The 11,169-nt window shown below is 43.1% G+C and overlaps 1 pseudogene; it reads right to left on the bottom strand.

The window, feature by feature from the left end:
- Positions 1–5,750: 5,750 nt before the first annotated feature.
- LOC112077052 (max-interacting protein 1-like) overlaps positions 5,751–11,169 on the bottom strand; it is a 14,298-nt pseudogene continuing 8,879 nt past the window's right edge.

Below are 11,169 nucleotides of genomic sequence, written 5' to 3'. Positions count from 1 at the left end.
GACTACTCCCTTCACAGAAGAGCGGCAAACTGGCCCTAACCAGAAATAGAAAAAGGAGTGGGAGGCCCGATGCACAACTTGAGGCAAGGCAGGGGACAAGTACATTAGAGTGTCTAGTTTGAGAAAACGCCTCATAAGTCCTCAATTGGGCAGCTTCATTAAATAGTACCCGCAAAACCCAGTCTTCAACATCAACAGTGAAGAGGCGACATCGGGATCCTGGCCTTCTAGCGCGAGAGTTCTCCTTTCTGTCAGTGTCTGTGTTCTTTTGGCCCTATGTAAGTATTACATTTCTTTTTTAAATCTTCCGTTTCCAGCCACAATAGTCAATTTACAACATTAACAATGTCCCACTGTATTTCTGATCGATTTGATGTTATTTTAATGGACAAAAAAATGCTTTTCTTTCAAAAACAGGACATTTCTAAGTGACCCCAAACTTTTGAATGGTAGTTTTATATACACTATATCTAGGAATAATCCTGTTGTTTTAGAAAATGTCTCATGGGTTTTGATGATGAGACACATATTAATCTGTAAAGGTTAGATGTGTGTGAACAATGTTGCTCAAGCCATTCCTGAAGGTACTGGTTTTTGGTTCTAGCCCAACACTAATAAACCTCATTCAATCAGGTTTGTTAGCCCTGCTGCCTCACTTGGGTGTTGTTCTGGCCTCAGCACCTGAATGTGGCTAGTGTTGGGCGTAGAACAAAAACATGCACCCCCTGAGGATCCCCTAGGAATGGATTGAAGGAATACGACTGGTGTCTGGAACTGGGGTTGAAACCCTTTACAGGGTTTTACAAAACCCATTAACTTATCTGAAATTCCAAGGTTTTCCAGAAATCCTGGTTGGAGGGACTCCGGATTTCCTGCGGTATTGACCCTTCCTGATTCCAGGGACACATCCAACCGGTGGATTTCCTGCGCTCCTATACCCTTCTGAACCTTTCAGGGGACACATCAACCGGGATTTCTGGAAACCTGGGAAAAATTGGGGAAAGTGAAAACCGGTATTTTTACAACCTTTACAAACCTCTAAACCATTCTGAGAACAACCTAAGTCTTATTACATGACCAGTTAGTACAGTAACAGAAACTAATGTCTTTTATGACATGACAGTTTTGAGTTCAACGTAACAGAACAACACTAAAGTGTTCTTATTACATGACACAGTTAGTTACATAAGCAGAACCAACCTAATGTCTTTATTACAATGACCAGTTAGTTACAAGTAACAGAACAACCTAATGTCTTTATTACATGACCAGTTAGTTTACAGTAACAGAAACAACCTAATGTCTTTATTACATGACCAGTTAGTACAGTAACAGAACAAACCTAATGTCTTATTACATGACCAGTTAGTGTACAGTAACAGAACAAAAAACTAAATGTCTTATTACATGACCAGTTAGTTACCAGAACAGAACAACCTAATGTCTTTATTACATGACCAGTTAGTTACAGTAACAGAACAACCTAATGTCTTAATTACATGACCAGTTAGTTACAGTACACAGAACAAGGCTCATGTCAAGGTGCTTTGGTTTGGGGTGTAGAGGTATTTTGTTCATCTGTGTCTGATATATTTAAATTGAGACTGATAGACAGTTTACTTTACAATTATACCAGGTTCCTCGGTTCTATATAGTGGAAGTCCTGAGCTGAGTGATGGTTTACTTCTACACGTGCTTCATTTTATGTGATTTCTCTGGGAGCTGAAACACAAAGCTATTCTCATTCTTTTTACTCTGATGTTGTATCTTAAGTTGTTGTGGTGCTGTACTAGAGACTCTAGTGTAATTCACATTTAGCGGAAAATAATAAAAGTCACCGCAAGTGCTTTCATTGCATGGACACTTACCCACACCGTTTGTTGTGCGCCGGCATAACAGATACGACACAGACCAAATGTTTAAACGAGCGGTCCTCATAAGTACAGAAAGTCTATTGGTCCATCATACCAGGCCCTGAGAGTACTCCTGTCCAGGGGGTGTACTGGTACGTCAAGCTGCCTCGCGGCTCCTATGAAGCCTTGCTCGTGCAAGGCTTACTTACTTACTATAGCCACCCCATGTCTAAGGTAAACACACACACCACACACACACACACACACACACACACCACAACACACCGAAATAACACACTAATCAAAGGAAGAACCAACTGTGTGGCCTGCATTGAAACCTATGGAAACACTGTGCTTTGAATCCATCCATAATGACTAATTACAGTTTGAGGTTTTTCAGGTTGGCTTTTTTTGTTTGTTTATCTTTTCCCTGCCTAATGAAAGGAAGAGCCAGTCAACCAGAGGCCTGTGGGTCGTGTTTCACTACGGCACCCCAAACGGAAGCAAGGGGCAGAATCGGACTAACCTGAACTGGTAATAGAAAAACTTGTTTTGTTTCCTTGTGGCAAAGTGTTTTGCACGTGTTGATGTGTAACAGCGTAGTTTCCAGTGTGCGACTAGGAGGGATCTGGACCCGAATGTTGTCGACGGCGCTGACATTCAAACCTCAGTCGGAGTACCACCCAGTGGGCAACCAGCCCAGTGTTCTGCTGACGCGGAGCATTGAGCACACCTAAAGAAACACAAACCAGTCTCACACGGTATTGACGTGTCACTATCGTAACTATTTTCATCTTTTCCTCACCTAACGTTATTTAGTATTTTTTTTATGTCTGTCTACCTATCACAACCGTTTTCCAGCCCCGGTGTCTACTTTGTTCTTGGTTGTAATTCTCTGTTTTTGTCTTTGTATCTTAACCTTTACTTTTACATAGAATCTGAATTTGTTGATGTTTACAAACCCTATTATGCTCTATTAGTTTTTCTCATGTAACTTTCGCTGTTAATGTGTGTAGCAGGCTGAGTGGGGAAATAGTCTATCCACCTGTTTTTCCGTACCCTGTTTACGGCCCCGGCATACCAGTTATATCAATTCAATTTCGCCGCCTCTAGGTGGCCTCTATGCGTCATGCGCTTAAACTTCTCTCTGTGTGGGTTGCGTCTTTCAGCTCCCAACCGCCTTCGGTCTACTGTTCCAGCACATGGCAATTCTTGGACGACACTAATATAGGTTGTATCGTTTGTCCTCTAGAAGTACAACCTCACACTTCTGCTCACCACACTCTCAACGCTGCGAAGCCGGGGCTTTTCATCTCTCTGTTTTCCTCTCTGTTCTTCCTCTCGGTCTTCCTCGCGTTCATCCTCTCTGTGCATCCTCGTCTGTTCTTCCTCTCTGTTCTTCCTCTACTGTCTGTCCTCTCTGTTCATCCTCTCTCGGTCATCCTCTCTGTTCTTTCCTCTCTGTTCATCCTCTCTTTGCTTCCCTCTCTGGTCTTCCTCTCTGTTCATCCTCTCTATTCATCCTCTCTGATTCATCCTCCTCTGTTTCATCCCTACTCTGTCTTCCTGCTCTGTTAATCCTCTCTGTTTCCAATTCCTCTCTGTTCTTCCTCTCTGTTCTTCCTCTCTGTCTTCCCTCTGTTAGCATCCTCTCTGTTCATCCCTCTCTGTTCATACTCTCTGGTTCTTCCTCTGTCATCCTCCGTCTGCTCTCCTCTCTGTTCTTCCTCTCTGTTCATCCTCCTCTGTTCTCCTCTCTTTTCCTCTCTGTTCGATGCTCTGTTCATCCTCTCGTTCTTCCTCTCCGTTCTTCCTCCCTGTTCATGACTCCTCTGTTCATCCTCTTCTGTTCTTCCTCTCGGTTCATCCTCTGCTGTGTCTTCATCTCGTTCACCTCTCTGTTCTTCCTCTCTGTCATGCTCTCTGTTCATCCTCTCTGTTCTTTCCTCTCTGTTACTCCTCTTGTTCATGCTCTCTGTCATCCCTCTCGGTTCCTCCTCTCTTTCTACATCTCTGTTCATCCTTCTCTGTTACTTCTCTCGTTCTTCCTCTCTGTTCATGCTCTCTGTTCTTCCTCTCGTTCTTCCTCTCTGTTTCATGCTCTCTGTTCCATCCCTCTTCGCACAGCCAAAGACAGGCGAGAAGAAAAGCGTTTGGCTTTGCCCCTTCACACCACTGATGAGAGAGGACGAGGGACAACGCGTCAGACGGAGAGTCACGACTCTATGTTCTACAGGTCAGCCTCTTTCACTGCTTATTTACCTGGTCGTTTTCTGTGGTGACTATCCATGAGCTGCAGTTGAGGACTTGTGAGGCGTGTGTTTCTAAAACTAGACCTCTAATGTACTTGTCCTCTTGCTCAGTTGTGCACCGGGGCCTCCCATTCCTCTTTCTATTCTGGTTAGACCCAGTTTGCGCTGTTCTGAGGGAGTAGTACACAGGTTTGTACGAGATCTTCAGTTTCTTGGCAATTTCTCGAAAGGCATTATCTCATTCAGAACAAGAATGACTGACGAGTTTTAGAGAAAATTCTTGTTCTGGCCATTTTGAGCCTGTAATCGAACCCACAAATGGATGCTCCAGATACTCAACTAGTCTAAGAAGGCCAATTTTATTGCTTCTTTAACCAGAACAACAGTTTTCAGCTGTGTTAACATAATTGCAAAAGGTTTTCTAATGATATTAGCCTTTTAAAATGATAAACTTGGATTAGCTAACACAACGTGCCATTTGAACAAAGGTCTGATGGTTGCTGATAATGGGCCTCAGTATGCCTATGTAGATATTCCATTAAAAAATCTGCCATTTCCAGCTACAATAGTCATGTTATTCTGATCAATTTGATGCTATTTTAATAGACAAAAAATGTGCTTTTCCTTCAAAAACAAGGACATTTCTAAGTGACCCCAAACTATATAATACTGTATATATAGCTATATAGTGTATCTACACAGTTAACTTTGAGACACATACTTGGGCTCGTTCCAGTCATGCAAAATCTGTGCATATCTGCAGAGGTTTATCAGATCTTACAATGCCTGGCAAAAGTCTATATATGATATACAATATAATGCGTGGTCCGTGTGGCTCAGTTGTAGAGCATGGCGCTTGCACGCCAGGGTGTGTTCATCCCACGGGGACCAGGATGATATGTATGAACTTTCCAATTTGAAGTCCTCTGGATAAGAGCGTCTGCTAAATGACTAAATGAAATATATGACAAAACTAAGATACTGTAATCTGCACAGGGTCTTGTTAACCCAGTTCAACCTTTAAGATACACTGACTACAAAACATTAAAAACACCTTCCTAATATTGAGTTGCACCCCCTTTTTGCTCAGAACAGCCTCAATTCATCAGGCATTGACTCTACAAGGTGTCAAATGTGTTCCACAGGCTGGACCATGTTGTCTCCAATGCTTCCACAGTTGTGTCAAGTTGGCTAGTTGTCCTTTGGGTGGTGGTGGACAATTCTTGATACACACAGGAAACTGTTAAGCGTGAGAAAAACTCAGCAGTGTTGCTTTTTGACATTCAAAAGCACTTAAATCTTTTGTCTACCCATTCACCCTCTGATTGGCACGCATACACAATTCATGTCTCAATTGTCTCAAGGCTTAAAAGTCCTTCTTAACCTGTCTCCTCCCCATCATCTACACTGATTGAAGTGGATGTAATATGTGACATCAATAAGGGATCATAGCTTTCACCTGGATTCACCTGGCAGTCTATTCATGAAAGAGTAGGTGTTCATAATGTTTTGTACACTCAGTGTGTGGCTGACTGACAGAACCCAACCGATAAGAAGGTTCTAACTTCCTCAAAATGAACGGAATGGATTAAAAACAACCTTGAAAAGAACAATATAGATGATAGTAGACAACAAAGTCAACAAGTTCCGGTTTGAAAATCTTGGTGTTTTATTGTAAGTATATGCATTTTCAAACTTACACAGCGAGAATCATCATCAGAGAGCATGTTCTACAAAGGATTGAGGCCACAGAGTTCACTGAACAACAAGGGGACTATAGTCTCTCCTATAGCCTGGTTAAACCAGACTGAATGCTACGCTAACTCGTATCACAGCATTCAGCCTAGTTTAACCCAGGCTAGGTCTGTCCTGTTTGGAGGTGAATAGCTGTATCTACTTTGACCCATTCATTCTGCCTTCACCTGGTTCCCAGATCTGTTTGTGCTGTCTTGACCAGAATGACCATAGGAGTTGGAAGAACAGCACAGAACAGATCTGCAGCAGTAGGGTCCCAGGCTATTCGTTCCCCCCCTTCGAGTCGTTGTCTATAAGACCAATACCTAGTACACTGGAGTGACATTATTCAGGGTGGAGGTCAATTCCATCTAAATTCCATCCGCAAAATGGAATGTGAATTCAGTTTGGATACCAGGTAAGAAATTCCCATCTTGAACTCAACAGATAGGAATTGAGTTAGAATAGACCCCAAATCTGGATATAACAACATACTGCTAGCCATACAGAGCCAAAAGCAGGTAGCACTTATATGGCCGCACTAAGGACACCAGACAACACACACAAAAGAGAGAGGGTATTGGGGAAAAACACAGTTTTTCATTAAATATGGGCCCTTTTTCCTCATAGTGCAGGTTCAAAAAACGACAAACAAAAAGCGCTAGACGATAAAAGTGTAAATGAAGGAAAGAGTGAAGTAATCTGCCCCCTGTGAAAGAGAAGAGGACACGGTTGGTGTTCTGAGGTTGTTTGGCTTATTTGTTTATATGGAGAAAGCACCATCGTCAGTGAACCATCAAGATTTGAGGAGATCATGAAATCRCGCAAGATTACACTCTAACTGTACACCTTGAATGATGTCCTTCGTTTTGTTCTCAATAATATTCATCTGAGGCTTTTTGTAAATGTAAGACACATTTTGTTGACTAAAACATAATCTAGTAAAGACTCCTACTTGTCTTCCTACTAGAGGAGTGTGGAGTTAGTTAGATAGCCCCCATTTTGTATAGTAGCTGGCTCAGTATTTGCCAATTAGACTTGGCTATTGTAGGCTGAGTCCAAAGTCAATCCCTTGACCCTACACCCCCATCCCCTCCTAGCAAATTCTAGGATTATTGGATTTGGTGTAAACTGTTACGACAAAAACTCCACCCAGCCTATCAGAGGAGAAGAAATGACCATACAGCTTGGGGTCAGTTTGGAACTGGACCYTGGAGGCATAAGAGGCTCAGTACTGGGAGCAGCTTGGGGGCTGATTACATTTCAAGTGTCCGTCTAACAAAACAACATTAGCCTGGTATCCTGACTGATTTCACTACGATTCACCGTTGTCTGTTTCCCAAATGGCACCCTATTCCATACTTAGTGCTCTACTTTCGACAGAGTCTGGTCAAAAGTAGTGCACTATGTAGGGAATAGGGTGCCATTTGGGAAACAYKCATTGTTTCACTTTTAAACATAACATCTTAAAATAAGGGATAAAATCATAAAGAAATAGGGAGAATAATAAGATAAGACAGAAACCAAATAAGTTAACTTTTTTCATTTTTTCCCCTCGTTCTGTGTTGGTTCTGTGAGGGATGGAGAAATAGGCTAATAAATATATAAACTTCAAAAACTCAAGGGTCAGGGTGGGATTGTTCTTTCATATGAAGAGATACGTGAATACCAGTGGAAAACAAGACTTTTCAAAGTGCAAGTTGGGTTCGSTTCAGTAACAAGGGCTAAGGATGTACACACACAGTCAATGACATCATCTTACACCTTGGTGTTGTCACTTCAGACTCGAGTTCCCCCACAGCTCACCAGATACCACCAGTGGAATGCCATATAGGAGTTTTCAAAATAAAAGTAAAAAACAAACAAATTTGAATAAATAAGAGTGCCACACAAACGCTGTATTTATGAACAGAAGATGTCCTGGGGTGGCGGCCATTTTGTATTACAGCCATATAGTTGTTGTTCTCTTGTTGTTGTGTCTTGAACTTTAAGTTAAGTACTATGAAGTGGAACTTCTCTTGGGGTTGATGGGGGACAGCTACAGAATGGTCACTTTTGAACGTTTCAACCAGCAAAATGAACAAAGCAATACTGTCCAATTCATGCCACGTGGACGACTGACTGACCGCTTGCCAGTCACACTCTGAGAGAAGTAGAATAAATCTTTTCAAAAATATAATTTAAAATGCACAAAAACACAAGGTCAAAAACGCAACAGAGGCAATAGGTTTTTTCTATACACAACTTTTCTAACTTTTATTTTTACACCCTTTTTTCATCGTTAATTTATTAAGCCTAATTGTAAGCCATCTAATTATGTACAAAAAAACAAAGCAAGTTGAATGAGCTTTTTTGGGGCGGCCAAGGTCTGTTGCCTTGGGAAAAGAGAGGGGGAAAAAACAGGAGGTCAATGGTCGAAATGAAAAAAATAAATAAAACGACTAAAATATTTATTGCTTGTTACTGCTGGATAGAGAGAAAGGATGGGTGCTGTCTCTATAGTCCAACGTTCCTTGCTATTCTTCTTTTTAAATTGTGCCGATGTGTTTCCATAGACAGCTCTAAGGTAGGCAGGTGCAGGATAGCTTGTTGCTGCGTTGTTGTAAAAAACCCTTTGAAGGTTGATTTCACACCGAGCACCACGTTCCATGGGATGCATATGATGCAGTTGGGATGGAAACGTCCTGTATGACACGGCAGACAAGGAGCGTTGGTCGTACAAGCGTTTGAGCTGCGTTGTTGATGGTTTTGTTGTTGCTGTTTCAGGTAGCACCATTTCAAGTGTCTGTTTGGTGCAGTGCTGCGGCTGCACAGTTGTAAAAAAACAACAACACAAAGACAAGAAATCTAAAATAAAAAAGGACGTCGTTCAAGGGGCCAAAATGTGTTGATATGACTAGTAGACTTCTTGTCATTCCAACAGAGTCTGTGTCCAAATTACACTTGTTCCCAAATGAGTTTTAAGTCCAGCAAAACATTGACTTGACTTCGGACACAAGACCAGAGCAAACACTCCCAGACCAGAGCAAACACTCCAGACCAGAGCAAACACTCAAACACATAGAACCAAACAGGGTTTTAAAAACAAATAAAAGTCATCATAAAATATTCTAATATATAATAGAAGTTTAAGTGCATTTCTGATGCTAAAATAGGGGGTTGTTTTTTTGTTTGTTTCTAAAATAAACTTAATCAATTGTTTGATTTAAAAAAGTGGTCTATTCCCTTCGATTATGTCTGCAATAAAACCAAGATAATGCTGATCCCAGCATTTCAATAAAAATACATCCTTTTTCATCTTCATTTTCAATCATTCATAAAGCCACTCCAGTAAAAATCTAATCTCAAACCATTGCTCTTATTCAGATTCTCAAAATAAAGGTTGGTTGGTTCTGTGTTTGGATCAATCTCTGTTCTTCATGTACCTGTTATCGGGACGATGCGGGGGGTTGGACCTTCTGCTTGGGACGGAGGGGGGTTGAGGGGTTCCGAGGGGGGGGGTTCTTCTCAGACTGGGGGTTGAGGTTCAGCAGCGAGTTGGAGCAGAGCGACGGATGGTGCGATGGGGAGGGGTTACAGACAGGAAGTTAGAAGGACGTCAGGGCGCCACTTGAGAGATGCCATGGCGATGGTGTAGTCGGCGATGATACATGTAGATGGGTGACATGACGATACACAACAGGGTCGGTGGATGGAGGTGGGAGGCCAAGGTTTTTGCAGGTTGGAGCTGGGGCTGGAGACAACTCTAATCGGCCGGTCAGAGAAGGCGATGAGTTTGACGAGGACGCTGGATTAACGTTTGCCCTCGTAACCTTCGTCGCTGGCCAGGTTCAGGTGGTTGGTCTTTGGATGTTGGTTTAGCCCCCCGAGGTGGGGGGAGGAGTCTACACCCAACAGCCGTCTCCTATGAGGAGGATCCGGAGAAGGCTGAGGAGAGTTTGAGGATGCTGCAGCTGGAGTAGCCCTCGTCGCTGGCTAGACTCTGAAGGCTGCTGTGGTCGTCTAGATCGCTGGTGGAGGCCGTAGAAACCGAGTCCAGTTCCCCGTGCTCCGAGAACTCTGTAGACTCCACGTCCACCTCAATCTCCTCTGTAGAGGGCGAGGGAGGTGAGAGAAAGAGAGATAGAGAGAGAGAGACAGAGAGGGAGTAAGAGAAGAGCAGAACGTTGGAATAACACACTCAAAACAAGAGCTCCTTGGAACTAAACAGGAACACTAATAAACTGAGAAGTTAGCTTGATTCTGCGTGGAAACAAACCATCCTGGTTATCCTAAGAATATGGTACAAGTGTACAAACTCCACATCTCRTTAACTGATGTGCTTATGTGTGTGATACACTGAAATAAAGACTYGAATCTGACTAAGATCCCTTTCGGCGGTCACGGTCGCTCACCTTGGTCCGAGTCGGAGCGCTCGGAGGAGCAGAGGGTGGAGCCCACGCTGTCCATGCGTATCCTCTCTCCCTCCCCCGGKCCAGTGCCTCCTAACCCGGCCCCGGTGCCCCCCTGCAGCAGGTCCAACTGGCGCTGGAGGTGCCTCTGCTCCCTCTCCAGACTGTCCAGCTGGTTACGGCTCTTACGGTCCGCCTCTTCAAGTTTCTAGAAGAGGGAGAGAAAATAGGAGAGATATGGGGAGAAGAAGAAAGAACGAGAGGAGAGCGTGGTTATGAATAGATGTGAATGTATATATTTCAGCGGGTGAGGTTGATAGAGAAGATATTCTCAGAGGGATAGTGACAGTGGGAGAGGGGGATGGAGGGAGAGATACAGATAAGGGATAGACTAAAAATTGGGACGAGGAGAGAGGATGAGAGATAGAGGAGTCAATGAAACGCCAATCAATTCTCCAAACGCTACAATCCAATGTCAGACTTTAGTATCCTGTCTCCTGACCTATAAGCTAACTCTAACCTTTGGAAGGGAAATCACCCACAGCCCAACACAGAAGTAACGTTCTGTCTTTCCAGACTTGGCGTTGTTTATCTTGTATCAGTGTTTTGTTTACGATGCGTTTGTTTACTACTGCTGTTACACAGAGTTACGTCAATACTTGATAAAGACTAAAGCTGACAGTTACAGCACTGAGAGAGAGAGAGAGAGAGAGAGAGAGAGAGAGAGAAGAGGAAGGGTGAGAATGAGAGAGAGAGAGAGAGAGAGAGAGAGAGAGAGAGAGAGAGAGAGGAGAGATGAGACAAAGAGAGAGAGAGAGGGGTGAGAAATGAGAGAGAGAGAGAGATGAGACAAAGAGAGAGAGAGAGGGGTGAGAATGAGAGAGAGAGAGAGAGAGAGGAGAGAAGAGATGATGAGAGAGAGAGGGGTTGAGATGAAAA

Source organism: Salvelinus sp. IW2-2015, unplaced genomic scaffold, assembly GCF_002910315.2.
Source record: "Salvelinus sp. IW2-2015 unplaced genomic scaffold, ASM291031v2 Un_scaffold4235, whole genome shotgun sequence".
Classification (NCBI taxonomy): domain Eukaryota; kingdom Metazoa; phylum Chordata; class Actinopteri; order Salmoniformes; family Salmonidae; genus Salvelinus; species Salvelinus sp. IW2-2015.
The sequence above is the reverse complement of the archived record's forward strand: the minus strand, read 5'-3'. Positions and strand labels throughout refer to the sequence as shown.